General features: G+C 45.3%; 1 protein-coding gene across 4 annotated transcripts in view; it reads right to left on the bottom strand.

Annotated features, from left to right (window-relative positions):
* BMAL1 (basic helix-loop-helix ARNT like 1) overlaps positions 1-25,068 on the bottom strand; it is a 101,124-nt gene that overhangs the window by 59,460 nt on the left and 16,596 nt on the right. For 3 of the 4 annotated variants that reach the window (XM_063095567.1, XM_063095566.1, XM_063095570.1), the window contains one exon: positions 11,548-11,620. The gene's annotated coding sequence lies outside the window, so the exon portion shown is untranslated. Of the gene's footprint in view, positions 1-11,547; positions 11,621-23,732; positions 23,844-25,068 lie in introns of all 4 variants that reach the window. The other variant, XM_063095568.1, reaches the window with a different exon arrangement.

Below are 25,068 nucleotides of genomic sequence, written 5' to 3'. Positions count from 1 at the left end.
TCCCAGTGAGTCCAAAACCAATGCACCCAGGAATTGGGGACAGAGGGAAGGAAGCTGACTTTCCTTCCCAAGAAATCCTGAGAGTGATCCTAGGGAACAGGTCCTATGAGCCCTCCTTCACAGGAGGACAGTGAGTATCAGAGAGGGCAGGTGATTGCCCACGGTCACAGAGCTGGGAAGTACAGGGGCCAGAGTTCATACTCGGGTCCTCCTGACACCAGTGCTTGTGTTCCTTCCAGCACATTCCAGAGCCTCCCTCTAGGATACAGGTTCATACAGCAGGCAGGATCCTGGGACCATCCGAGCTTCAGAGTGCCCCAAAGAAATGTAGTTCTGAAGAGGGGATATCATTTACCTGTAATTACAGAAGAATTACTGGCAGAACTGAAGCCAGAACGTTTCCAACTCCCAGGCCCTGCTCCTGGAGCACTGGGTCTGCACCCTCCCACATATTCCTTAACAGGCAAAGACAAAGCAAAAAATAAAACTGTAACAGTCTTACAAGTACCATAGAAATAAAAGTGAGAGGAAAGGGAAATTGTGTTTTTCGTCAATTATCACTGCTGCGTGACTCTGGGGCTCCATTAATATGTAGGAAGATAACTGAGCGGCCCTCACTGCACTGAGTGCAATATAAAACCAGCAGCACAGATCACACTGACTGTGGTGGATCTCATGTGTTCAGACAAACATTTGCTCCCCACCAACTGTGTGCAGGACCCTGAGCAAGGCAGCAAAGGACAGAGAAAAGAACCCCGGGGCTGAAAACTGGCTCCCCGCCCACTGCTGTTTGTGTAATATTCAATATGTTAACCTCTCGAAGACTCAGTTTCCTCTTCCATAAAAAAGAATGAACAGCCCACTTCACAAAGCTGTTCTGATGTTCTGAGGACTAACTGGGACGGCGCATGGGCCTGGTATACAGCAGTCACACAGTAAACATCAAATGGTTAGCAGTTTGTTCATTGCTGAGCAAGCGAAAGAACTTATGCATACTGCAGAAAAAGAAATGGAAAAAGAAAATAGCTACACCAAAGCTCTTGTAAAATCTCAGTAGAGTGAAATAGAATCCTCTGAGGACTTACTAAAGCAAAAAAAAAAAAAAATTCTTTAAGAAATTTTTAGTGGCTGAATATTTTAAGGGAGGATGGAGGAAGGGATAGGCAGAGTAAAAGGAAATGGGAAAGAGAGGAACTGAATTTGATGCATCAATTTATTGTCGGGGTAAATAAACTGATATATTCAAAGAAGTTAATATGTGTACATAGAAAACAATGTAACTTTATCTCTAATGGATAGAGCTGTCTATTAACTATTTATGGCCTTACCATCTCTGTCAAACTCCTGCTCAACCTTCAGTATCTCACTTGCTTGAGGACCTTTTCTGCCCCCACCCCACCTGAAGGGTTAATTAATCTTTCCTCTGTTAATCAATTGCTATTATTGCACACATTACATTGTCTCTGTTTGGTAAGCTCCCCTACCAAATAGTGAGCTCCTGAGAATACACACTGTATATGATTCATCTCTGGGCTCATGTGATAGCCTTCCTCTTGCCCCAGGAACCCCAGCCAGCTGCTACAAGCATCCCCAGAGGAGAACATTCTCTCTACAGCAGGAGGATGAGAGAGGACTCACATTTATAGAGAGTCTATTCTATGCTAAACACCTGAGGGGCACCTTTCAAACAGTAATTCAAGTATTCCTCAAAATGTCCCTGTGAGAGAATGGCCATCCCTATTTTGCAGAAAGGAACACTGAGGCTCAGAGAGGCAAGGTCATCAGCCAAAGGGTCACATGGCTAGTAAAAAGTGATGAGACCAAGATTTGAACTCAGGTCTATCTCACGCCAAATCCCTCTTTCCACTACACCAGACTGCCCAGCATGGATCTAATGAAGCTGAGGGCATCCTGGAAGGATAAATGGTCTGGACATCAAATCTACTGCAGCCTCATAAACGAGGTTAATGCCAAGGAACTGCGACCAATAAAGGGTAAATCGTTAGCAAAGCCAGACACCAACTCAGACAGCCGCAGAGGAGGCCTCTGGAGAAGATGGAATTCAAACTTTGACATGCAGTAGCAGGTGGTAAGCTGACCATCTCCCCCACCTGCTCTTTCTAAGGAAAAGGAGATTTAACCTGGACCGGGAGGTCTCGACCACGTGTGATCAGTTAGGGCACCTGGTCAGGAGTTTGCAGATCCCTCCCAAATGCTAAGGAAACAATCGAGACCATGAACCTAAATGTCAGCACTCCTAGGAAAAAGATGTGAACAAAAGGGACCAGAGGAAGTCTTGGAATGTCACTTCCCTTTCCTTTCGCCACCCCCAACTCAGTAATGGAAACTTCCATGGTGTGCAGAAGGCAAAAACTTTGTCTCAGCTGCACAGTGGTTGCCTGCATCTCTCCCTTCCCAATCTCTGGGGCCTAAGGCCTAGCACTCCCTGGCCCAGCCCCTTCAAATGCTGACCCAGCCTCAGTGCTGACAGCTCTGTCCTCGGTGGGAAAGGCAAGCCAGCCCTGATGTAGCTGTGGAAAACGCAGCCATGATTTGGCTATGATTCTTCCAAAGGCTACCCGGCACAGCTGACATCCTTAGATAACTACTTAATAATTGCTTACACTATTCAGGCAACATTTTTGTCACCTTGCAGGATGATAACCATCACCAAAATTGACATGATAATCATTTAATTAAATCTACAGACTTAAGTATTTTGAATGCTTTTCTAAGGCAAACGTCATTTTGATGGCATATTTGTGAACTTTTATAATTTACTTTTTGTATATATGTTGAAGCAAAAACTAGATTATTGGAGCCATAACAGGATGTCCCTGGGAAGAGCATGAATTGGTACAGGCTTTGGGGAGGGTAATTTGGCAATATTCACCCAGATTTTAAACAGGAAACCATTTAAGCCACAAGTTCCACCTTAGGTATCCGTATGGTAGAAAATCTCACACACAAGCTCACAGGTGTGGACAAAAATTTCCACAGCAGCAATAGCCACAATGACAAAAGATCAGAAATAATCTAAGCATCTACCAATATAGAAATGATTAAATAAACTTAAAATACCTCCATAAAATGGTGTGCAACTATGGAAAATAATAAGGTACATTTATCTATACGTACTGACTTGGAAAGATAACCATACTAACTGATAGTTAGCTGTTAAAGTTGCAGAACAGTGTGCATGCAGAGATTCCATTTTTATAAAACAAAAATAAAAACGTATGTTGGAGTTGAGGGCAAAAGGTAAGGGTCAGGGAAACAAAAGCAAATTAAAAAGTCCGGGAGTACACCCAACAAACTCTCAAAAGCAGTTACTTTTGAGGAGTGGTTGGGAGTGGGGGTGTGAGTCACAGAAGGCCTTCCTGCTAGGTTAATGCACTTCAGTGTTGTCTGAATTTGTTACAGGAGTATACTACTTTCATGATGACAAATGAAAAATGGTTTTTAAAAGCTCATAGAATAATAATTTTTTTTTTTTAACTTTAGTGTATGCAAGGAGTCCCCGAAAGTGACCACCATTGAAAGCTGAACCTCCTCTCCACCCTCCACGTGTGGCTGGCAGTGCTGGGCACGCACACCGGTTGGAAAGGGCATGGGCTCATCTAAGGAGAGACTGCAGAAGGGAACGGTCACCAAGCACTCAAGTGGAGTCTCAAACCTTTCGCCTATTTCAATAAAGATTCTGCCAAATTACCACCATTTTAATGAGAGAGCTACTAAAAAGGACTGAGTGCCTTTAATTTTTCAAATTTATAACATCATAAATGATCGGATTAAAGCAGTTTACTTGTTTGCAACCTCCCTTAAACAATGACTATCAAAACATATCCTGAATTATCCAACATTTTATGTTGACTTATAAGCCTTGCTGAAGACTTTCAAACATTTTTAATGAGGAAATCCCACAGGGAGTACAGAAGTTAACCCTACTAAATCTAAAATTGCCTAAAATCATAAGCCAGTTGAGTTATCATAAGAATGACAACTTGGCAAGTGAAATAACCTTCCTACCTACAAGGGTCAAACTTGCTAATGAAGATAATTCTAAATTAATGCCCCTTAGTATATGTTAGTTATGTTTAATAGGGACTACAAACTCATTTACCTACAGGGGCTGAGCAGGCCAGGGAAAGGTGTAAAGAATTTGGGCAGGGTAGGGGCAGACCAGAGAAACCAGCTCCTTGCCAAGAGGTAGATGGGCCCAGTGCTGCCAGACCTTCCATTGTTCATGAGGATCTGGAAATCTGGATTTTGACACAAGATCTACCAGTTTTTAAATGTTCACCACTAATTAAAATGTTTTAAAACATTGTGAACACTGAATAAAATACATCTGCGGGCCAGATGCAGCCAATGAGTAGAGTGTTTTCAACCTCTGCCTGAAAGTATATTTTTTTATTTTATTTTTTATCCCATGGTTGAGCTCTCACTCATCTACATTTTATAATGGCTAATTTTGTGAAATTTTATTTTCAGAAAGATGCAGGGAGGCAGGAAAATAGTATGGAAAAGAGATAAAAAACAAGAGAGTAAAGCAGTTGCTATTAAGAAAATATTTCTAACATACTTGTAAAGACGGTGTCTATATCAAATCCTGAAGAAATTATTTGTATCTATTTAGCTATACTGGGCAGAAAAGTTTGAGAATTTCTCATGTCCAGAGTAGAATAACTCAGAGCATTACCCATGCTTTACTGTCAATGAACCTAAAAGAACTTACTACTATGTATTATATGTTTATCATAAAATTTTAAAATAATAGCAGTGACCACTGAAATGCTCCTCTATGACAGGGACTGTCCAGGCATCTGGCACCCAGGATTGCCAATGTGGGTCACATAGCCAGTGGGCGAGAGTCCAATAAAGGCCTGACAAGCCTTCCTCCAACAAAAAACAAAAACAACAAAGAACTTAGACTCAACATCATAAAATTGTGCTGTCATTTTTTCCCAAAGCCAAACAATGAAAGATATATTTGTGCTAATAATAATGTCTGCACATAATTTGCAATTCACAAAGTACTTATCTTGTACAACATCTCACTTACTCATCACAGCCTTTAACTGTGCATTTTAGACTTTATATCTTGTCCAAAGTCTTCTTAAAATTATTAACAATAACTCTTAAAAACAACAATAATGATAGCAGGTAATAGAGATTCAATGTTTTCTACATGCCAGGCACAGTGCTAAGCATGTTCTCATTTCACCCTCATAAGAACCTAATAAAGGTTATTCCTATTATCACCATCACATTTTATGGGTGAGGAAGCAGAGACTTGGAGAGCTTGGGTGGTTGGTTCAAGTCACACCGCCAGACAGACATAAAGCTGACATTCCAGCACAGGTCTGCCCCAGAGCGGGAGGCCAGAGTACCCACTGCGCCCTTTCAAGGAGGCATCTGGGAGACCATCTATGCTGTAAGCCCATCTCCATTTGCTGCTGGCAAATGTATCTAAGGCGTGGCTAACATTCCCCTTCTCCTCCCTCCACGTCCACTTTCCCCACTTGGTCAGAAGGCATTTTTAAATTTTTATTTTTCCCACTCAAAAACAGTGTGAGTCACTTGGAACTCAGCCAGCATGGCCTTAGAGGGCCTTGGAGGCCTGGGAGGTGCCCTGGGAGTGGGCCCCTGCTGCCCAGCCCCTGCCCAGCTGGCTGGAGTCTAGACAGGGTTCCACATCACTGACATTTGAATGAGGTCTGAGAAGAGGGTCCTAGTGGTCACGATGAACCTGTGAAGTGGTCACTGAGGTACCAAAGTGGAGGACAGGGGAAGGAGAGGTGCCTTCAGATTGGGAGAGGAGGAGATATTTATTTAGCTAAGAGCTATGATATATCTATTATTCAAAGCCCCACAGTAGAACCTGAGAGAGGTAGAGACAGCAGGGGGATAAATTATGCAAGTAAATACACCATGAGAGAAAAACACACACACACACAGACATGGGTGTGCACACACATGAGTGCACACACACACACACACTACATGATGGAGCAGCTGCTCTTAAGGGAATTCCTTCTGGTTCTCCCTTGCCCCTCCTATAGGGCCCTGAGCTCTGACTGTGCAAAGTACTGCCCTGCCACAGAGACCACAGGCCAGGGCTGGTCCAGACGGGCTCCAGAAGGACGAGGACAGCAGGCACACAGATCATTATGACCCGCTGTGGTCTGTCATCCTCAGAGTGTGTGCAGATCCCGGGGACCAGAGGAAGGGCAGCTGATTCTGTCCTGGGAGGCAAAAGGGGTCCCTTTCTTCACAGAAGCACAACAAGCGTATTGCAAGGTAGAGAAAGGGGTGAAGGGGCTGGCAGCTGGCCAAGGCACAGCTGGCTCTGATGTGAAAACAGGGAGGTGAGGATGAGGGTTAAACCCCATGCACATAGCCAGGAGGCTCCAAAAGGTGGGGGCCTAGAGTAGCTCTTCTGTGTCCACAGCCCAGACCCCTGTGATGAAGCTGTGCATGAGTAGCCAGTCCGGCAGGTTCTCTGTCAACTCCAAGTTGAACCCCTACCTAGAGTCCCAGGTATTCCTGCCATCCAGGGGCCAACAGGAGCTGCCCAGCAGGACGCATCTGTGCTGAGAACGGCTCTTTTCTGGGCAGCCCTCCCAGATTACTGGTAGCCCCCACATAAAAGCTTCATTCTTGGCACAACTTCTCAGTTCTGCAGCAGAACTAGGAAGTGAAGATGACACAACAAGCATCAAGCTGAAGGCCCCAAATGAGAACAGAGAATGTATTTGCTGTAAACCAGGTGCACTGTGCTAGCTCCCACAGGGCATGAAGACACTGGCCACAGGATCCACGCAGCCAGGGCCTCTTCCCATTCGTGTCACTCGTCAGCATTCACTGAGGACTTGACAAGCTTCCAAATGAAGCTAACGATGCCCTTGGGAACCTCCACCAAGGACCACTAGGTATCTTACCCTCCAGCCAGAAAAGCATTCTCAGCTGAACTATGAGGGAAAAGGCTGTTAGATAGTGGTTGGTGAGAATATTTTGGCTAATTTAGGAAATCTGGGATTCTTCCAGGACCAAGCTGGGTGGACCTCATTCTGGGAATTCCTTGATGGATTATTTTTTGTTTTGAATTGCTATTATTATTCCATCAACAGGAGCTAAAAAAAAAAAAAAAAATTAAAAGTCAGGGGCAAAGAGTGCAGTGAAGTGACATTCCTGAGGTCTCAGTAGGCTGGGAGAAACAGCAAGCAGGCACAGACCCAAGCCCAGCACACTCTGTCCTGCACTCAGAGCTGAGGAGAGGGGTGGCCCCACCAAACTCAACAGCCAATGAACCTCCAATTTCAAGTCCATTTGATCATGTTATAAATCTGTTGTTTGGCTGCACAAACAGACTTTGCTATCCCCACTGTTTCAACAAACACTTCCTGAGCCAGGTGCACCGTGCTGGCACCAGGAACAAAGAGATTGTGTGTGTACATATGTGTGTGTGTGTGTGTGTATGTGTGTATGTGGTCTCCACCCTTAAGGAGCTCAGTTTACTGAGCGTAACAGATAAATAAATCAACAGTTACCCTGATAAGTGCTTTGCATGAGAGAGACATGCAGGGTGTTCTGGAAGCCAGGAGGAAGGTCACCTCCAGGTTATGGAGGGGTGCGGGGTAAGGAAGGAAGGTGTCCAGAAGAGCAAGGGGAAACTGGAGCTGAGTTACCTAGATTTCCAATCCCAGGAGAGGGTCCAGCACTGGCCGTGGGCACCAAGAGTTGATAGTTGTTGATGGCTGTGATGAGGTTAGAAATGTGGGTCAGGAAAATGGAGAAATAAAGAAGGTGGCCAAAGGCCAGATTATGAGAAGCCTGTAGGCTCTCTGGAAGGGCTTAGCTTTTACTCCGTAAGCAGTGGGGAGCTCTTCAAGAGCTTTAATCAGCAGAAGTCCCAATCAGATGTAAGAGTTAGAAACATCACGTTGACAGGAGTGTGGGGGGTGGAATGAGGGAGGAAAAAGATGGACACAGGACGGCCAATTAAGAGGCTACTGTACACACACACACACACACACCAAAAAAAAAACAAAAGAGGCTACTGTAAAAAGAAAATCCAAATGAGAAGTGGAGCGAGAGAAGAAAGGACTGAATTGACAGACTGGAAGACAGGCTCTTCGGGATGTGGTAACCAATGGAGTATGACAGCTGAAGGAAAGGACAGGCCCAGGATGACTCCTAAAGTAGAGACAACTGAGGGGGCATAGGCCAAGGCAAGCAGCACGGGGAGCGAGCAGCCTCAGGGCAGACGGCTGGGAGTGTGGGCTGGGAGGAGGTGCCTGCTGGGTGCAGAGACATGGGTGTCTCCAGGGGAGAGGTGAGCCATGGATGAGCTCACCCAGGGAGAATACTAGGAATGACGCAAAAGGGACCAAGCCAAACCCGAAGCTAAGGACAAAGAAAGGCAGGCTGTGGCAGAGGCCAGATTCTGAGAGATAGGAAGAGAACCAGGAGACTGCAGGCCAGGCCGGGCGTGTGAGCACCATCCCAGGAAGGGAAGGCTCAGGACGGCCTGAAGAGGGAGCCCTCGCTGGAGGGGCAGTCAGCTGGGTGCCGGCAATGGCAGCTAAGCAAAGGAACTAAAACGAGTGTTGATAGCTCAGCTGACAAACCTGGACTCACCTCAAAGAACTTTATTATGGATTTCCCCCAACAGGCTCACGTCTCACTTCATTTCCTGCAGAGGCCTTTCCTGACCATCCTAGTTAATCTATCAGCCTTACCCTTCTCCACCCCAATCTCACTTTCTTCTACTTCAGAGCATGACCATGCCTGACGTCCACTACACATCTCATATATCTAGAATGTCTGCCTCATGACAGAGACCTTGCCCTGTGTCACCTCTGTAACCGTGGTGACTGGCACACAGGTTAAGTACCTTGTCCCAAGTCATCTTGTTCATCAGAAGAAACAAATAATTAGTGAGCACAGAACATGCTACATGTCCCATTCTGTGCTAGATGCTGGGGGTACAGTGATAATCAAGACAAGATAGACTGCCTTTTGAACCCAAAGTTGGAGGTGAGCAGTGAAAAATGCCAAGTATTTAAACAAAAATTACAATTGCCATAGAGCTAGAATTGGAATCTGACGCTCATGCCTTCTAGTGATTACTTCCTTTCCAAGCCCAAAGCTGTAGTCTTCTCCAACTAGGAAAATTTTACCTAGGGAAACAAAGTAAACGTTTGAGATTTCCTCTTTGTCTCTTCCAGACCTCCTGCATTTCTTCCACCCTAATATGCTCCTAAAGCAGAAACACCACTATAGGCTCTGAATATTTAACTTGAAGTTCTCAGTCTATTTCTAGTTCTCCTACATCAGTAGAAAGGAAAAATTCTAGACTTAGGTGAGTAACCTTGGGCAGGTTACTCAACCTCTAATTCCCTGGTCATAAATGGCTGCAAAGACAAAAATGAAATGACACATACAGAGTACTCAGCTCTGTACTGGGAACATAATGAGTGTTCAGTAAGTGATGGCTCTAAACCAGTTACACCTGCTGCTTTTATTAATAGATCTGTAACTGCTATATTCACACAAACCAAGTCAAAAACTATTTAGAATTCAAACTGAAGGATGTACACTTGAAACACCCAGAGCACAAATTGATATATAGTTGAATGACATGAGGAATTGTCTCAAATTCCCCAAATGTGTGGGCTCTGCAGTAAGAGGTTTTATTTCAATTTTTGGTCCACTCCATTTTCTCCTCCAATGTATACAAATGCAACTATTTCCCTAACATATCACATCTTGTCTTATGGCAAGAGTCCAAACATGGGCTGAATTCCATGGCGCAAGTTGCAGCAGTTATGAATACCGCACCTCACAGGGAGCATAAGAACACAATCACAAGCCCAGCGTACACACAAACTCCCAAACACACTTTGGCTCCAAAGAAGAAAATGAGAACTGGTCACAGCATGCTTTGCCTGCCTCAAAGCTAAAGAAAAGGTTATTCTGACATGCAAATAACTAAATCTTACGTGTTTTCCTTCTTTTACTACCCAAACTCTGAGTGGTTTATTTTAGTAACATCTTGATGCTCTACCCCTCATGTATGTCTAACCCCATGCAACCTGGCTTCCTCCCCTTTTCCGCTCTTGTGACGTTGCACTCCTCAAAGACATTGCCATCTGTAAAGACCTTGTCACAAATTCAGCAGCCTTCCTTCAGGTCCCTTCTACCTGGTCTCTGCTGCTCCGCCCTCTTCTCTCTCCTGGGACTCTCTCCTCCATGGCCTCTGGGTCTCTTCCACCTTCTTCCTCTCATCCAAAAGTCATGCACATTCCCCAAGGCTCAGCCCTCTACTCATATTAATAAGGAAAACTTATTTAATCCTATGTCTTCCATTTTACATCTCCAGACTTAACCTTCTCAGTCCAGGCTTAGCCCTGAATTTCCCATTATCTACTAGACATTTCCTGTGGACGAACCACTGTCACCTCGAATTCAACGTAACTAAAACAGATGCATCAACTTTACCCCTTTCTACACCCCCTATCCATATTTCTGTCAGTGGTACTGTTGTGAACCACCAAGTTCAAACTTTCATCTTCTTTGACTCCTGTCTTTGAAGCCTAAGAAGACTGAAAATCCTATTGGTTCTCTATTTGCATATCTCTTCTATCGGTCCTCTACTTCCATTTTAACCACTATTAGCCACATGACCCATGCATTGATTGCTGCTGCCGCTGCCTGCTAAGCCTCTTGTCTAGCCATTGATGAGTGTTCTGAAAATGTAAACATCACTTCTGTCATCTCACATCTTTGCCCAAAATAAGTTCAATGGCTTCCCACTGCCTTCAGGATAAAGTCTAAGTGCCTCAGTCAGGCACTAGGGGTCTAGAAAAGGAGTTGTCAATCCATAGCCCACAGGCCAAATGCAGCCTACCACCTGTTTCTGTAAATAAAGGTTTAGTGGGACACAGCCATACCCAATCATTTACATGTTATCTATGGCCGCTCTCACGCTACCACAGCAGAGTTGAGCAGCTGTGACAGCCACCACATGGCTTATGAAGCCAAAACTATTTAGTATCTGGTCCTTTACAGAAGTTTGCTGACCCTGGGCTAGAATAATCAGACACCAGCAGATCCTGCCAAAGTTCTTGCTCATAACTCCCTTGGAGGGGGCTTATGCTCCTGTGGGTCTGTTGCCCCCTTTCTTTACACCTTACATCCATGTTCTCGAACCTTGAAAATCTTATTTCACTGTTCCCTGAACTTTTCCCAATCTACTTTTTCCTTCAAAACACGGCCAAGGCTGCACCTCTTCACGAGGCCCGCCATACCCATCCCCTGCACCCCTGGATTTTCTTGCTCCAGCCTTCCTCTCTGCATCTCCATAGAAACCTACAGTGAGGTTTCACTTCTCCTGTGTATCTTTTCAGTCCATACTATAGGCTTCTCAAGGGTCCAGGTGTGGTAACCTGTACAGAGCACCAGTCACTGATACAGGCCTTGCCCGTCATTCCAAACACGAATCCTCGATAGCAAAATTTGGTCAGAAGGTATCAAACTTACCAACAAAGGCCTAGGATTCCACATTTGAAAAGTTAAGCTTGGATCCAAAAGCATGTACTCTAGGCAGCACCACCTAAAAGCCAAGGAAATAAGAGTTTAGCTTTAAAAGAGAATATTTATACATCATCTTTAAATTCATAACACCCAATAAGTTTTGATTTACCATCCTCCTGGGATGCCCATCTCTGCTTCTTTGCCTAGAAAATCCCTGCTTACTCTTAAAAACCATTGGATAGTCTTTCCCTGGAGCCTCCCTAGTGTTCCAAGCAGTCCAGGTACCTCCTTCTCTCTGCTCCCATGGAACACTGGTGACTTGTTTATGATAACACATGGCACACCGTGGCATAATTTCTTGTTTATGAATGGGGTCTCAAGACAATAGGCTTTTCAAGAGAAGAAACCCCCTAAATTCACCCCATCCCTTTCCCCCACTGCCTAGAACACTACTGGCATTTAGATGGCCCTCAGTAAATATTTGTAAAATGGATGGAAAAACAACCTATTCAATTCATTAACACATGCCTGGGTTTCTAAAATCCTGCTAGGCCACAATTTTCACCATAGAAATGCACACCTCGATCCCATTGGTTATAACAGACAATGGTTTAACAGGAAGGATTAACAAGATTAATCTAAATGCACACCCATTGGAATGACATTCCCCTGGGCAGAAACCTTCAGAGGCTCCCAGAATGTATGAAGGCAAGCCCAACTCCACAGCCAGCATGCCAGGCCTGCAACAACTGGCCCGGCTTGACTCTACAGCCTTGGCTTGTATAGTTTCCCCCAGTGTAGCCTACACGCATACAGACAGGACTGATAGCCAGTTCCCAAACACACACTCCCCTCTCAGCTGGACATCTTCCTCTGTTTTTCTCTACATATCTCCATCTGTTAAAATACTGTCCATTTTAAACATCATATTCCCCAACCAAGTTCATGATGGAGCCCCCCAAAGTATTTTACTTTTCTTTTTTTAATTGTGCTAAAATATATATAACAAAATTGACACTCTTAACCATTTTTAAGTGTACAGTTCAGTGGTATTAAATATATTTACACTGTAGTGCAACTGTCACCACCATCAATCTCTAGAATTATTTTTACCTGCAAAACTGAATCTCTGTACCCTTTAAGCAATAACTCCCCCTTCCCCTTCCCTTTAGCTTCTAGCACCCAGTAAATTTTTGTGGAATGAATGAATGAATGAATGAAGACACAAATAAATCTGACTCAATCCTCCCCACAAAAGCCAGAAGTACTATCTCCCTCTTCTGGGCCCCATGGTACTATTTTCACATCTTTCTCAGATTTATTTCAGTCCATCTTAACTGATCCTTTTATACATAGTTATAAGCTGCAGGAACTACAGCTTATTTGCAAGGTTAAATTTAGGCCCAAAAGCATGCCTTTGGCTTATCCTTCATGTTGCTAAGTCCATTGGTCAAGTCTTCGAACTCATCTTACAGCTTTTGACACTAGCTAATCATTGCATCAAGCTTGACTACTCTCTTCATAGGGCTTCCAGAATAGCGCTCTCTCCCTCGTTTTCCACCCACCTCACTGGCTGCTCTCTTTACTTATTCTTCCTTATCTTCCTGCCTCTTATGTCAGAGTGCCCTGGGGCTCAGTCCTTATTCTCATCTCTTCTTTGTCATTTCCTAAGTGATCTCACCTAGTCTCATGGACTCAAATAAGACCTCTACACTGGTGAGGCACAGATTTCTATCCAATCCTGAACCTCTTCTCTGAACTCCAGACTAGTAAATCCAACTGCTTCTGTCAGGAAAGAAGTCAAGTAGACGGGAGCTCTGTGTAAGACATGTTGGGTGTATCAGTCCTTAACATGTCCAAAACAGACCCTGGCCTTCCCCCCAGACCTGTTGCTCCTAGAGTCTTACCCACCTCTATTTAAGACCACGTTCTTCCAGCTGCCCAGGACAAAAGACTTGGAGTCATTTTCATCTCTGCTCTTTCTCTCTGACTCTGTATCCAATCCTCATCAAAACTGGTTTTTATTTTCAAAATACATTCAGAATATGACCATTTCTCACCACCTCCGCCATTACCATCCTAGATTGTTGCAACAGCCTCCTAATTGGAGTCCCTGCTTCCCCGTTTCTACTCTTGGTGTCTCTCCTACCTCCACCCATAGTCTATTCTCAGTAGAGGAGGAAATCTGTTACAACATGAATTAGATCATGTCATTTTTTTGCTTAAATCCCTTAAAAGACTTCCCAGCAAGGATGATGCCAAAGGGATGAATGTTTCTAAATAGAGCTGCAGGCTATGGGGCAGGCTGGCGGGGAAGGAGGGCCTCCAGATCAGTGTCCTCTCACCCATCTGTTTCTCCACTGGCAGTCCTGACTGTGTTTCCTATTACCTGTATCCTCAAAAAAAGGAACTTTTTACAGAAAGGGAAACGCAGTCAATCAGCTTCCTTCTCTAGCTAGGGTACCACAAGAAGCCAACAAGAGACATTTCTCAAGAAGCAGTAGGGTATGTTGAGTCTGCTGCCACTTAATAACTAGCTTGCAAAGATAAGGCTAGCCTTCCAGAGAACAGTTATTTGCCCCTTTCATGGTAATGGGGGATTCTCCATAAGCCCTTCTTCTCCCTGCCTCCAGCTGGTCACAAAGTCTTGTTCCCTACTTGTCTCTAGGTTATCCCTCCACTTCACCGATGCTGTGGCTGGAGGTGAAGTACAGATCAAATAACTCAGGACCTTGATTAGCTCAGGTCTCATCAACCCTCCCTGGAGCTGCAAGCAGCAGCCTCCTAACCAGTCTCATCACCTCTAGTCACTTATATCCAGCCACAACCCCATACAGAGTCTGGAATGATTTTAATAAAACCCGATTTTGATCAAGTCCCCTGCTTAAAACTGTACAAAGACTTCCTGCACTACCATACCATAAATTCCTCAAAGTCTATTACAGTAAGCCCCACCAAACAGTCTTTCTTACTTTCCCCAGATGCATTTTTTCTGCCTTTTTCTTAAAAAGACTCTGCTTGCCCCCAACAGGGTTGGGTGCACAGTGCAGCCCTGGTAGCAGTGACCAGGCCAAAGGATGTGCACATCACCCAAGCCAGGCTGATCAGAGCCTTTCTCTAGAACTTATATATAGATACAGAGAAAGGAGCTCCCCCTTCACTGCGACCGTAAACTGAGGCTGTCACAGCTGTGTCCCCATGGGGAGGGCAGCCTGTCTGCCAAAGGGAAGACTGATACCAAAACACAAAGAACAGAAGGCAAACACCTGACAGACCACTGGCAGTATCAGCTCCCATTCCGGAACTCTTCCTTCAGTGAACTCCTCCAGCATCCTTCCCAGTTATGGAACCAGTAACTTATGCCTCAGCTAGCTGGAGTCCCAACAGGACCATTACATTGTTTCCTGTATCTGTGCCTTTCCCCACATCGTCCCTCTGCTCCCAATGCATACTCCCTGGACTGTTACACAGCAGCCAGTCTTCCTCTGTGCAGCCTTCCCTGAAGGGAAGCACTTGAGTCCAGTCTTCCAGATGTGTTCCAAAATGCCTAGAATATACCCCTCTGTTGCACCTAGACTCCTCCATCTGCCTTCCTAATCCCAAGCTAGAAATCACAGACTCAGCCTAGTCTCTGTGCACTTCCTCGTTGCCAAGGTGGACTTTCCTCTTCCTTCTTTCTGCCCCAGGTCTACTGCCACAGCCCAGGACCCCATCATCTCCTACCTGGATACCCACAGCCAGTCCCCCATGCTGCTGTCACAGTTGAGCCTCCGAAAGCCTCCTACCACCTACAGAATTACACCCCTGGTACCTAAGGCCCTTCACAAACTGGCCCCAACCTATATGCTCTAATTTCTCTCAGCCACTTCCACCTCCAGGAAGGTGTAGTAGATGTACTTTTTTCTATTCCACCTGCTAAGTACAACTAATCCCTGGACAGTAAATGCAAAACAAACATGAGAAGACTCTGAAAAGTAGATTAAAGAAAGCAGACCAGTTAGGGACCTCAGGACCCAAGGAACGACACAGTGGTGAGCCTCCTGCATTTTCTTTTTGCCTTATGTGTCCCAGGCTTGGAACTGAAGAAACCAGCAACCCAGAAATGCCAATAGGCATAAACGGAAAATTCCCCAACCAAGACAGAAAACTTGCAGATAAAAACCATTCTATTTCAGCCAAATACCACAAAAAAACCCATGGTTCCACCCACACTCATACCAGCAAAGTGCAAGTGGCATCTCAACAAACCTACAACTGACATTATACTTAATGATGAAAGACTGAATGCTTCTCCCAAGATTAGGAGCAAAGTGATGCTGTCCACTCTCACTGCTCCCGCTCAGCATAGCACTGGAAGTCCTAGGCAGCACAGCGAGGCAACAAAAGGAAATAAAAAACGTACAGATTGGAAAGGAAGAAATAAAAAAAAAAAAAAGCCCTATATGCAGACGATATGATTGTCTAAGTAGAAAATCCTGAGGAAGAAACAAAAAAAGTCTTAGTGAGTTTAACAAACATGCAGGATACAAGATAAAAATACAAAAATCAATTGTATTTCTAGATACTATCAATGAACATGTAGACACCAAAATTAAAAATGTAATACCATTCACAATAGTTAAAAAAAAAAAAAAAAAGAAAGAAAAAGAAAAGAAAAGAAAATAGGCATAACTACAATTTCTCCCAATTAATCGTTCTGTGGTATAGCCACATGGGTCCATCTTTGCCAGGAGGGCAGAGACAGCGTATTTGTTTTGCTTTCCAATGAAATCAAAATACCTAGCCACTGCCCAGCACCTAGTAGGCATGCAATATTTTTTACCACAGCCCATGCCCTATCCTGTTTGAGATGGACTTTCTTCCTTTTGATGCTCCAAGTGAGATCATGGTTTATTAAAAAGTCCCATCTCAAGTTTTTGCCTTGGCAGGTCATGAGTGTCAGGAAGCACCAGAAAAGTGCTTTCTGCTCCCACTCCCCAACATGCTTATGGTGTCACACTATAGCAGGGCCTTGCCAGTGGCTGCAGACAGCAGGGATTGGAAGTTACCCCTTTGGGCATGTCTCAGCCACCCAGAGGGGTACACTGGGTCCCTCCCATATCACCCCAAGGGGGACACAAAGTTTGTCCCAAAGACCCCAGATGATGATGTGAAACCATTGCCAGTGTTGTCTCATCCATGCTAGTGCTAGGAGGAGTTGTGCATGCCTTCCTTATGTCTGAAAGCTTAGTTACAAGTGAGAATTGCCTATCTGTGCCCAAGAAAGTACTGCGGAGTAGAAGAGCCTATGGGGATAGGTCAGGCCCCAGAGGACGTTCAGATATCTTTTCCAAAAAATGTCCCCTCTTCTTACCTCTAGGAAGTGAGACCTATTCATTAGGTAAAAGCCAAAGCCTCAAAAATAATCTCTTTTTGCGGGGGGGGCAGTTGACCGGTATGGTGATCCAAACTTAGGGGCTTGGTGTTACAAGGCTGCACTCTAGCCAGCTGAGCTAACCAGCCAGCCCCACTATAATGCTGACTCCTCTCTTTCTCTCACACCCCACTACCAATCCCACAGCAAAACCTGCTGTTCCACCTTCAGAACAGATCTCAAATCTGACTGCTTTTTACCCCTCTACCATCACTGCTTGGGACTATCCCCCTCACCTCTCACTCAGAAAATGACAGCAGACACCCACTCTCTCCCCAAGTCCTCCCTGCTGCCTCCGTCCATTCTCAATACAGCAGCCACAGTGATCCTTTCAAGACATAACTAAGATCCTGTCATTCCTCCCCAAACTCACTGTCATTCACAATGCAACCACGCCCTGACAATGACCCAATGGCCTGGCCTCCATTACGTCTCTGCACTCACCTCCACCTCTCCTCCCCTCCTCAGTTCACTCCAGCCACACTGACAGCCTCTGCCTTGCTGTTCTCTTTGCGTACAATGCTCTTCCCCCAGCTAAACACACAGCTCACTTCACCTCACTCACTGTGGCACACATTATGCTATGAGTTCATAAGAACCCATGTCCTTTTCCTTGTGGGCACATGGACATGGCTAGACTTCACTTCCCCACCCCACCCCCTGAAGTTAGGAGTAAACGTGTGACTGAGTTCTGACCAATGTTGGGGGGATGTATGCTTCCTCCAGACTGATCCCCCCCTCTTTCTTCATGCTCCAGCTGACTGGAAAGGAATCTGAGGGCCTTGAAGAGGGCAGAGACACAGGACAGAAGGAGTCTGGATCCCTCAGTGATCACAAGGAAGGATGCCTGCTAACCTGGGCAGCCACACTGGAATTTTTTTGTACTAGAAATAAAGTTTTATTGTGTTGATACTCTGAAATTTGGGGGGTTGTTATTTAACCTAACAATCTGGGCTCTTTCTCAATGAAGCCTTCTTTGACCACTCTATTTAAAATCCTCCCAATACTTCTTAGCTGGCTTCCTTGCTTTATTTTTCTCCACAGTCCTCATTACCACAGAGCATAATGTATATTTCATTTATTACTATTTTTCTCTCCCCAAATTAGAATGTAAGCTGAAGGCAGGAATTTTTGCCTTTAATTCCCCTTTGCTGTATACCCTAGGTCAAGAACAGCTCCCAGCAAGTTGTAGACAATCATTTGTTGTTGAATGAATAATGAATGAATGAATGAATGAACGAATGAATGAATGAATGAACAGATGAATGGAGAACACGGGCTCCAAGGTCAGAAAGACTGGTTGAGGTCCAGCTCTGCCATTTATTAGCTGCGTGACCTGGGGCGAGTTACTCTACCCCTTTAAAAGTCACTTTTTTAATCTGTAAAATGGGGAAAATAATAGTGCCTACTTCATAAAGATTGGGAATATTTAAGATCATGAACATAAAATCCCTTGGCACATTGCCCGGTAACAGCTCAGGCTCCATAAATACCAATTTTTACTGTTACCAACTCAAAGCCAGAGGACAAGACTGGGTTCCAGGCCCTCACAGTCATTGGTAGACATTTCAGGGAGGAGAGAGCTGAATGGATATTTACATGCACAGACTACTCCGGAAGAAATCATGGCAAACACCTAGGTAGTGGGACTCGAGAGCTGCCTAAAGCAGCTCGGTAAATTGCCAGTGATCAGACAAACATGACAAGTGGTGGCAGAGGCGATGAAAAGTGTGTGCCGAGTCTGCAGAAAAGTGCTGCTGTGGAGCGAGCACCTCCCGAACGATGAGACAACTTGGTGCCTTTTAAGAAACAATTTTCACAGCAAAGCTTGGGAAAGAGAGAGGCTCTTGTATCATGAGGACAAGGTAATAAGGCTATAAAAACGGAATTCAAATAAACCACACACAGAGCCCACATGGGCCCAATTTTCTAGGAAAAAGAGCGATTACCACAGTATTCAGATAGGGAGAGGCACACTTCTGCCTCAGCACAGCAAACAGCTTTCAAAAGCCTGCTGTGGAAAAGCCACCGGGTCTGCCAAATTAGCAGTGCCTGCTCTCACCTGCCCCCTCTGTCATGCTTGCCTCTTTCTACAGATTAAGAGGACACGGACAATGACGGGCAACGACCGTGCTCCTGCCAGAGCAGACAGCAGCACGCAGTCAGGAGAGGCGCAGGCAGTGGCTTCTTGTGTTTGTCCCCCTGTTGCCCCTCTCAGAGGCTCTCTCAGCCTTCTCCTTGGCCTAGACCTACCCTCGGGTCTCCCCTCCTGGAACTCTTTGCAGCCCTGGGCCTTGCTGATAAGCCCTCCTTGAAACTCTATTCCTGTGGCCCCTCATGGCTTTGCCAAACTCCCCCATGCTCCCCTCTCCAATCCTTCTCATCTCCATCTCTGGACCCTCTTCCCTTCTGTACCCCCAAACATTGATGCTCCTTCCTGGTTCTAGTGCCTGTCCTTCCCCTACATGAAAGTCAGCACAGCTCCATGGTTAGAAGCACAGATTTTGGAGCCAGATGAACTAGGCCCTACAGCAGTATGATCTTGGACAGTGATCCCTTCCTCATCTGTAAAATGGAGATAATGACAGTAGCTCATTTGGGCCACTGTGTGGAGTGAGTGAGTTAATACCTACAAAACTCTCAGAACCACACCTGGTACCTGATCCACCCCATAACATATTGGCTATGACCATTACTACATGCACCCATTGCTTTGGCCAAACATAGCCCCATGTCCTTCCTCCTCCATCTCCTCCATCTCCTCTACTCAGACCTTTTACCTTTGCTGGAAATGTTCAGCCTCTGTTTCAGTCTTTCCTTCAAGGTATTAACAAAAGCAAACACCTCCATAAAACCAGTCTTTATTCCCCTATCTCTTTCCCTGCCCCTTCCCTGCAGAGAGATGGAATTTCTCCCTTCTCTAATAGGGTGCAGCTGACTTTTCCCAGGCCCTCTCTCTTCCTAATCTCCCTTGAACAATCATTGGTTTTAAACTTGTTTCATCCTTCCCACTCCCAGGTCATGAGCTCCTCAGAAACAGGGGTGCATTGGGTTCTTTCTCCCCAAATTTTTATTCCCTGAAACCTAATACAGTGTAAAGACTCAGTAAACATTTGCCAGATTAAACTAAATTGCAAAGCCTAGAGCCCAGGTCTATATAATAAACAACCACAGACTTAAACAATAAGAACACCACAAATCGACAGGTCAGAAGAAGCCTTCTCTGTCACCCCAAAGACAACACAGTGATCCTGGGCTCAAAACAGTACTGGGGACCAAGTCAATGATGTTTGTTTGTCAGTTTTGTTCTGTCATTTCCTAATGGCCAACCAAAAGCCAAATCCTTTCAACAAGTTTGCAACCTCCTTCCACTGTTAACAGCGCTTTCCAACAGGCTCACTCACACTTAAGAAGGCATGCTTATTTTCAGAAATCCTATTTACTTTTCCTTGTTTTAGGACATTTCTAAAAACATCCTTCAGAAGGGATCACTGTGTATTTTATTTTGTTATTGTTTTAATCAAAGCACTGGATGTAGGGATACAGAATTCAACAATTTGCACAGGTAGATTGTTCCTTAAGAGGATTTCTTGGCTCACCCACACTTAGGAACAAACAAGTCATGAATTACTTGAATATATGCAGCCTTTCACTTAAATCTAATTTCACATGACTGTTACCTTGCTTCTTCATTCATGAAAAACACAACAGAGGTGGTTCCTAGCATTTGAATAAATTTTTAATATATCCTCATGACACTCTTCTTGAAAAAATAAATTCTGATTCTCTATCAAATCTTGGGCCATTGCCATTAGCTAGATAAATGCCAACTTAATGAAATGATTCTGTAATACACAAAGATGGCTTAATGTAGCATTAGCTGAAAGAGCAAAAATTAGAAGCAATCTAAATGCTCTGTAACAAGCTCATGCTTATTGAAGACATTCCCTTGAGAGAATATTATGCAGCCATCTTAAATGAGCATGGAAAAAGCTAGGGCCCACATGAAAAAAGGCTGACGATATAATGTTAGGAGTAAAGAAGATGGCAACTGTAGGGATACACGTGTTCATGCCATCCTGGCTGCCCCAGCTGGGGCAGGTTAGGCCCAGGGTTTGAGATCAGATGCAAGGAGAGTTAAGGGAAAGCTATGAAGAAATCTCAGTGAACAGGGCCAGAGAGCATGGTGGTAGCCATACTCAATGAGAGCCTTGGGCACAGAGCAGGGGCCCTGCTTAGGAGCATAGAATGAGAGATGGGAAGGGTCCACAGAACCAAGATCATTTCAGGAATTCCATCCCAAAGCAGACAAGGGGAATGAGAAGAGGACCCTCCCAAGGTTTGCATAAAGAATCAATCCTCGGACGAGTGAATAACTTTCAAGTCCCTCAGATGCTCAATAGCAAGCCTTGTCCTCTCCACAGAGTGGCCAGAAGGCTCAGCCCTTCCCAAGTCTCTGAGGCTAATCCTGACCCAAGGCAAGAGGGATTTACCTTGCTCGCTGCTAATTTCACAGATAAAGAAAGTGACCCCAAGACACTGAGCATCTTAGCCAAGGACTCTAACTCCTCGGTCCCTGAACTTTGTTGGTTCAGATGAAACTCTGTTGCCCTGAGGGTGCCAATTCTGGTCTCCGAAAGCATGGCCCCTGCATGCTACATGCAGGTCTCACAAGACAACTCCACTTCTGGAAAAGAAAATGACTCCAGAGCACCTCTGGACATCCGCTGTCCCCTTTGATTCCTACCCCCAGCCATCAAAATCCCCAATGTGGACCCCTCCTGCCAAATGCAAGAGGCCAAAGTCATTGCCCTGGCATTTAAGGTGCTCCCTCACATGGCCCAAACCTCCTACCTAACCATGTCTCCCAAGGCACTCACTGCCCCCCAAGATTGAGCAGGGGGCTGCTCTCCTGTCCCTTATTTACTTATGCCACCCCGAGAAGCCATGCTCTTCTCCACCTCCCCCCCCAAATCCCTTAACAGGAGCACCTCAAGCCTTTTCTCCCCGGCCCCTCCAAACACATTGGTCTTCCTCACATGAATGACCCATGTCTCCCCTGAATGACCCAAACCCTCAGAGCCTGAGTAACCAAAGGGCCAGACTCTTAAATGTGGAACAATCAGGTGACCCAGATGCTGTCATCCAGGGGACTCCTGTCCCCAAAATTTGCTCTAAAAAGACCAAATTAAGTGGTTGTCAAACTCTCCCTTGACACTCCTTGGGAGGAAGGTACAAACATTAGGTGGTGATGCTGGAGTCAGGACCCCTGGTAAGGATCCTGATGAATCAGGAAGCTCTTTTCACCTGCCACAGCGGCCAGCAGTCAAGCACTTCCTAAGCTCCTACTATGTGCCAGCTGGTGGGTACAGGGCACTTAAGACACAAATCTGAACAGGCCAGTCTGCTTCACAGGATTTCAGTGTAAGATAAGTCCTTCTAATGCAGCATGACAAATGCCAAGCAGAGAGAGAAGGCACACAGATAAGAGGCAAAAAGAGCAGAGGTGGTGGGGATTTAACTCAGCCTGAGAAGGGGTTGGGGAAGGGATCAGAAAAGTCACATTTGATCTGGTCCCTGAAGGATAAATAACAACAACAATAAAAATAATGGCAGCCAACTTTTATTGGGTGCTTACTGTGTGCCAAGCACTGTACCCAACACTCCACCTGCATTAATACAAACTCATTCACTCACTCATTACTGAGCCCCTACTGCCAGGCACTGCTGTAAGCACTACTGTAAGCCGTGAACAAAAGAAACACTAGTGCCCACCCTCATAGAACTAATGTTCTACTGAGAAAAGACAGACAATAAACCAAGTAAATGAGTAAAATGTATAATATGTTATATGGTGATAAGTGATAAGAGGGTAAATAAAGCAGAAAAGGGACAAAGTGAGTATCTGACTAGGTGGCACAATTTTAAATAGGGTGCCATTTGAGAAAAGACATGAAGAAGGTAAGTGAATAAGCCATAGAGACATCTGGAGGAAGAATGTTCCAGGCAGAGGGCAGCCAATGGGAAGAGCTAGAACAGGAAGCATATCTGGCAGGTTTGAACCACAGCAAGAATTCTGGTGCAGCTGGAAAGGAGTGAGCGAGGGGCAGGCAAGACCAGCATGTGCAGACGCACAAGTTGTGCACTGCATAAGTCAGGAGAGAATCACTCACAAGCACCACAATGAGCTGCACAGAACCCAGCCTGATCAACCATGCACAGTAGCCCTGGGGTGGGAGATGAGGTCAGATAAGTAACTGGAAGCTTTACAAGCCATGCTAAGATTTAGTTTTTCCTCTGAGTGAGAAGGAATCTACTGCCGAGAGGTTTCTGAGCAGAGGCTTGACTTGATCTGACCCCCTCATCACAGGATCACTGTGAGGAGAGTACACAGAAGCAGGACAAGGTTGGAAGCAGGAGACTGCTTTGGAGACAACTGCAATGATCACGCTCAACTATATATCTATCATATTATCTTCAAAGTCCCATGAGGTAGGTTCAATGACCATTCTTTCATTGAGGCTCAACAGACAGCTGGTAACATGCCCAAGGTCACTTGACTAGACAGTGGCAGAGTTGCCAGGATTGAGAAGCTGGGGGAAGAGAGCATTCCAGGTAGAATGAACAGCATCAGCCACAGAGCAGGAGCTTGGCAGGGCCTGGCACAATAGGGGAAGGGTGAGTTCATGGTTCAGGGAGGCTACGGCCTGGGGACAAATGGCAAGGGCAGCTGTTGAAGTCCCCTCAGTGCCCTGCCCACTCTCACACCAACACTCACCAGTAGCAACCAAGCCGGCCTTTTCCCTGGACCAGAACAAATGCCTTCTAACCCATCTTCCTGCACCAAGCTTGTCCTTCCCCCTTCAATGCACAGGCAGCCAGAAGAACCCTTAAAAAACATAAATCAGAATTATTTTCATGCTCTCAACACTCCAGTGGCTTGCCCTCATGCCAGGTCCACAGCAGATCCTCAGCTGATGATGAGTGAACGGATGACTCCCTCATCCCTCAGCCTCATCCAAAACAGGGGCAGGTACTGCTTCATCCTTTCCTCCTTAGCACGAGGAGGTGACTCCATGCCGAGGGGCAGGGGCCTGCCAGCCAGGTGTGGCTCAGTCAGACCAAGGCCAGGCCACCATGTTAACCAGTCAAAATGCACAAGCAGAGGGAGGAGCCAAACGAACTATGGGGCCACTGTGGATTAAACTTTAAAAAAAATAAAATTGCTTACTCCAGGGCAAACTGGACATACTTCGCTGTATTGTGGCCAAGTAAAAGGAGGTCTGCAGATATGACCGGCTTTCAAGTCTGTAACAAGCTAACAGACACACTCCAAATGGGAGCCTTGACACCCTGAGGCCGAGAGCCCCTGACGACATGCTCACAGTGCAGAGGGTGCTGTAAGAGCTGCTGAAGGCTGACAGAGCCACAGCACAAGGCAGGAAATGAAAGGCCTCCTCACCGAGTCTCAGTGTGAATCTAAGGGGCAGATCCAGTGACCATATTCTTCTCTGCACACTGAATACAATAACCGCTAAAGTTATCTTGGAAACGGGAAAACTATGAAACTAAGACAGAAACAAAACTCTACAAATTTGAGCCAGTGAATATTTGGAACAAAAAGTATACATTTCCCAAAGGACTACTACCACCCCTAGAGTTTAAATTCAGGCCCTCTGAGGGCCATGCTCATTTCAAAGCCCTTGGTTATAGGTTAGGGGAAATATATGTAGATAACATTCTCAAAGGAAGGTAACAACAAGCAAAGGAGTGAGAATATTAACACGCTCCCTCCTCCCAAGAAAACTGAATTTAGTAACAAAGAATCTTCCTAGTGGGCCCTGGTAAGAGTACTAAACAATCACTGTGTGAATGACTTATCTTCTGGTTAAAAGTCACAGTCCGTGGGTGGGAGAGGACAAAGGGAAGCTCTGAAAGCCAAGTGATTCCCCAGACCCTTAAGGAGGCAGATAACTTGAGACTTTTCCATACTGCATGAGACAGCTTCAAGGGCTTTGTTCCTTGACAAGGAAGTGGGAGGAAAAGAGTTTAAAAAGCACCATCACTGATGTTTGCAGGAGGAAGGGTGCTGGGTCTCCATGGAGTTAAGGGTC

Source organism: Cynocephalus volans, chromosome 4 (genome assembly GCF_027409185.1).
Source record: "Cynocephalus volans isolate mCynVol1 chromosome 4, mCynVol1.pri, whole genome shotgun sequence".
In the NCBI taxonomy this organism is placed as follows: Eukaryota; Metazoa; Chordata; class Mammalia; order Dermoptera; family Cynocephalidae; genus Cynocephalus; species Cynocephalus volans.
The sequence above is the reverse complement of the archived record's forward strand: the minus strand, read 5'-3'. Positions and strand labels throughout refer to the sequence as shown.